Source organism: Arachis hypogaea, chromosome 2 (assembly GCF_003086295.3).
Source record: "Arachis hypogaea cultivar Tifrunner chromosome 2, arahy.Tifrunner.gnm2.J5K5, whole genome shotgun sequence".
NCBI classification, from domain to species: Eukaryota; Viridiplantae; Streptophyta; class Magnoliopsida; order Fabales; family Fabaceae; genus Arachis; species Arachis hypogaea.
In genome coordinates, this window is record NC_092037.1 from 63,173,365 (window position 1) to 63,178,766 (window position 5,402).

At 41.1% G+C, this 5,402-nt stretch overlaps 1 non-coding gene across 1 annotated transcript; it reads right to left on the bottom strand.

The window, feature by feature from the left end:
• Positions 1 to 1,111: 1,111 nt before the first annotated feature.
• Positions 1,112 to 1,219, bottom strand: LOC112766160 (small nucleolar RNA R71). Its single transcript, XR_003184168.1, has one exon. It is a non-coding gene; the product is annotated as a small nucleolar RNA R71 (small nucleolar RNA).
• Positions 1,220 to 5,402: the final 4,183 nt, after the last annotated feature.

A 5,402-nucleotide genomic window follows, 5' to 3' on the forward strand; every position in this document is an offset into this window, starting at 1 on the left:
AAATCAAATCTTTTCAATCAAATGTTTTCAAAATCAATTTCTTTCCTTTTTCAAAGATACTTACTAACAATTAATGATTTGATTGAACATCTCAAGTTTGTTGCCTTTTCTGTTGAGAAAGGTTTAATGTTTGAATCATATCTTTTCTTGTTAAGCAAGTCATTAATTTTTAAAATCAAATCTTTTTAAAATTGCTTTTCAATCATATCTTTTTAATCACATCTTTTTCAAAACAGTTTTTAATCATATCTTTTTGATTTCTAATTTCAAAATCTTTTTCAAAAATTACTTGATCTCTTTCTCACTCTTGATTTTCGAAAATCAAATTAAAGTTTTTCAAAATGTTTTTAAAATCTTTTTAATTAATTTTCGAAAATTTCTTCCTCTCTTCTCACATCCTTCTATTTATGGAGTACCACTCCTCCTCAATGCACAATTCGAACTCTATCTGACTAAGTTCGAATTCTTCTCCTTCTTCCTTCTATTTTTCTTCTTCCTCTGACACCTCAAGGAATCTCTATACTGTGACATAGAGGATTCCACATTTTCTTGTCCTCTTCTCTTTCATATGAGCAGGAGCAAAGACAAAGGCATTCTTGTTGAAGCTGACCCTGAATCTGAAAGGACCTTGAAGCGAAAGCTAAGAGAAGTTAAGGCACAACTCTCTGTAGAGGACCTAACAGAAATCTTCAAAGAAGAAGAACCCATGGCAGCCGAAAACAACAACAATGCAAACAATGCAAGGAAGGTGCTGGGTGACTTTACTGCACCTACTCCCGACTTCTATGGGAGAAGCATCTCTATCCCTGCCATTGGAGCAAACAACTTTGAGCTTAAGCCTCAATTAGTTTCTCTAATGCAACAGAATTGCAAGTTCCATGGACTTCCATTGGAAGATCCTCATCAGTTCTTAGCTGAATTCTTGCAAATCTGTGACACTGTCAAGACTAATGGGGTTGAACCTGAGGTCTACAGACTTATGCTATTCCCTTTTGCTGTAAGAGACAGAGCTAGGACATGGTTGGACTCACAACCTAAAGAAAGCCTGGTCTCATGGGAAAAGCTAGTCAATGCCTTCTTGGCAAAGTTCTTTCCACCTCAAAAATTGAGTAAGCTTAGAGTGGAAGTCCAAACCTTCAGACAGAAGGATGGAGAATCCCTCTATGAAGCTTGGGAAAGATACAAACAATTGATCAGAAAATGTCCTTCTGACATGCTTTCTGAATGGAGCATCATAGGTATTTTCTATGATGGTCTCTCTGAACTATCCAAGATGTCTTTGGATAGCTCTGCTGGAGGATCTCTTCATCTGAAGAAGACGCCTACAGAAGCTCAAGAACTAATTGAAATGGTTGCAAATAACCAATTCATGTACACTTCTGAAAGGAATCCTGTGAACAATGGGACAAATCAGAAGAAAGGAGTTCTTGAGATTGATACTCTGAATGCCATTCTGGCTCAGAACAAGATATTGACTCAACAAGTCAATTTGATTACTCAAAGTCTGTCTGGAATGCAAAATGCACCAAGCAGTACTAAGGATGCTTCATCTGAAGAAGAAGCTTATGATCCTGAGAACCCTTCAATGGAAGAGGTGAATTACATGGGAGAACCCTATGGAAACACCTATAATTCTTCATGGAGAAATCACCCAAATTTCTCATGGAAGGATCAACAGAGACCTCAACAAGGTTTCAACAACAATAATGGTGGAAGAAACAGGTTTAGCAATGGCAAGCCTTTTCCATCATCTTCTCAGCAACAGACAGAGAATTCTAAGCAGAGCCACTCTGACTTAGCAACCATGGTCTCTGATCTAATCAAAACCACTCAAAGTTTCATGACTGAAACAAGATCCTCCATTAGGAATTTGGAGGCACAAGTGGGACAGCTGAGCAAGAAAGTTACTGAACTCCCTCCAAGTACTCTTCCAAGCAACACAGAAGAAAATCCAAAAGGAGAGTGCAAGGCCATCAACATGGCCGAATTTGGAGAGGAAGGAGAGGAAGTGAACGCCACTGAGGAAGACCTCAATGGGCGTGCACTGACCTCCACTGAGTTCCCTAATGAGGAACCATGGGAATCTGAGGCTCAAAATGAGACCATAGAGATTCCATTGGACTTACTTCTGCCTTTCATGAGCTCTGATGAGTATTCTTCCTCTGAAGAAGATGAGTATGTCACTGAAGAGCAAGTTGCTAAATACCTTGGAGCAATCATGAAGCTAAATGACAAGTTATTTGGAAATGAGACTCGGGAGGATGAACCTCCTTTGCTCACCAAAGAACTGGATGACTTGTCTAGGCAGAAATTACCTCAAAAGAGACAAGATTCTGGGAAGTTTTCAATACCTTGTACCATAGGCACCATGACCTTCAAGAAGGCTCTGTGTGACTTAGGGTCAAGTGTAAACCTCATGCCTCTCTCTGTAATGGAGAAGCTAGGGATCTTTGAGGTACAAGCTGCAAGAATCTCACTAGAGATGGCAGACAACTCAAGGAAATAGGCATATGGACTTGTAGAGGATGTTCTAGTAAGAGTTGAAGATCATTACATCCCTACTGATTTCATAGTCCTAGAGACTGGGAAATGCATGGATGAATCCATCATCCTTGGCAGACCCTTCCTAGCCACAACAAAGGCTGTGATTGATGTTGATGGAGGTGAACTGATCATTCAAGTGAATGAAGAATCCTTTGTGTTTAAGGCTCAAGGATATCCCTTTGTCACCATGGAGAAGAAGCATGAAGAGCTTCTCTCAAATCAGGGTCAAACAGAGCCCCCACAGTCAAACTCTAAGTTTGGTGTTGGGAGGCCACAACCAAACTCTAAGTTTGGTGTTGGACCCCCACATTCAAACTCTAAGTTTGGTGTTGGGAGGTTCCAACATTGCTCTGAGTATCTGTGAGGCTCCATGAGAGCCCTCTGTCAAGCTACTGACATTAAAGAAGCGCTTGTTGGGAGGCAACCCAATGATTATATTTTATCTATTTTCCTTTGTTATTTTATTTTATTTTGTAGGTTGATGATCATAAGAAGTCACAAAATCAATTGAAAAAGCAAAAACAGGAAGAAAAACAGCACACCTTGGAGGAAAACTTGCTGGTGTTTAAACGCCAGTGAGGCTAGCAGTTGGGCGTTTAACGCCCAGTCTGGCACCATTCTGGGCGTTTAACGCCAGAAAGGGGCACCAGACTGGCGTTAAACGCCAGGAAAGGGCAAGAACCTGGCGTTAAACGCCAGAAAGGGGCACCAACCCGGCGTTTAACGCCAGAATTGGCTCAAAACGTGATTTTGCATGCCATTTGGTGCAGGGATGACTTTTCCTTGACACCTCAGGATCTGTGGACCCCACAGGATCCCCACCAACCCCACCACTCTCTCTTCTTCACCCATTCACCAATCACCTCAATACCTCTTCCCCAAATACCCTTCACCTATCAAATCCCATCTTTCTCTTCACCACTCACATCCATCCTTCATAAAACCCCACCTACCTCACCATTCAAATTCAAACCACTTTACCTCCCAAACCCACCCATACATGACCGAACCATGAGCCCCCCTCTCCTATATAAACCCTTCTTCACCCCTTCATTTTCACACAACCTAAACACCACTTCTCCCCCTCTTTGACCGAACATAAAGCCACTCCCTTCTTCCTCATTTCTTCTTCTTCTACTCTCTTCTTTCTTCTTTTGCTCGAGGACGAGCAAACCTTTTAAGTTTGGTGTGGTAAAAGCATTGCTTTTTGTTTTTCCATAACCATTTATGGCATCCAAGGCCGGAGAAACCTCTAGAAAGAGGAAAGGGAAGGCAAAAGCTTCCACCTCCGAGTCATGGGAGATGGAGGGATTCATCTCAAGGGTGCATCAAGACCACTTCTATGAAGTTGTGGCCTTGAAGAAGGTGATCCCCCGAGGTCCCTTTTTCACTCAAAAAGAGTGAATATCCGGAGATCCGACATGAGATCCGAAGAAGAGGTTAGGAAGTTCTTACCAACCCCATTCAACAAGTCAGAATCTTAATTGTTCAAGAGTTCTATGCCAATGCATGGATCACCAAGAACCATGATCAAAGTGTGAACCCGGATCCAAAGAATTGGCTCACTATGGTTCGGGGGAAATACTTAGATTTTAGTCCAGAAAATGTGAGGTTGGCATTCAACTTGCCCATGATGCAAGGAGATAAACATCCTTACACTAGAAGGGTCAACTTTGATCAAAGGTTGGACCAAGTCCTCACTGACATTTGTGAAGAGGGCGCCCAATGGAAGAGAGATTCAAGATGGAAGCCGGTTCAATTGAGAAGGCATGACCTCAAGCCCGTGGCTAGAGGATGGTTGGAGTTTATCCAACGCTCAATCATTCCCACTAGCAACCGGTCCGAAGTTACTCTAGACCGGGCCATCATGATTCATAGCATCATGATTGGAGAAGAAGTGGAAGTTCATGAGGTTATAGCCCAAGAACTTTATAGGGTGGCGGACAAGTCCTCTACCTTAGCAAGGTTAGCCTTTCCTCACCTCATTTGTCACCTCTGTTATTCAGTGGGAGTTGACATAGAGGGAGACATCCCCATTGATGAGGACAAGCCCATCACTAAGAAAAGGATGGAGCAAACAAGAGACCCCTCTCATCATGAGATCCCTGAGATACCTCAAGGGATGCACTTTCCTCCACAAAACTATTGGGAGCAACTAAACACCTCCCTAGGAGAATTGAGTTCCAACATGGGACAACTGAGGGTGGAGCATCAAGAACACTCCATCATCCTCCATGAAATTAGAGAAGATCAAAGAATCATGAGAGAGGAGCAACAAAGACAAGGAAGAGACATTGAGGAGCTCAAGCACTCCATAAGACCTTCAAGAGGAAGAACAAGCTGCCATCACTAAGGTGGACCCGTTCTTTAATCTCCTTGTTCTTTATTTTCTTATTTTTCGAATTTTAGTGCTTATGTTTATCTATGTTTGTGTCTTATGATCATTAGTATCTTAGTGTCTATGCCTTAAAGTTATGAATGTCCTATGAATCCATCACCTTTCTTAAATAAACATTGTTCTTAATTGAAAAAGATAAGAATTGCATGAATTTTGAATTTTATAACAGTTTAATTATTTTGATGTGGTGGCAACACTTTTGTTCTCTAAATGTATGCTTGAACAGTGCATATGTCTTTTGAATTTGTGGTTCATGAATGTTGGCTCTTGAAAGAATGATGAAAAAGGAGACATGTTACTGAGGATCTGAAAAATCATAAAAATGATTCTTGAAGCAAGAAAAAGCAGTGAATATAAAAAAAAAGAGGCGAAAAAAAAAATGAAAAAGAAAGAGAAAAAGAAAGAAAAAGAAAGAAATAAAGTTGTGATCCAAGGCAATAAGAGTGTGCTTAAGAACCCT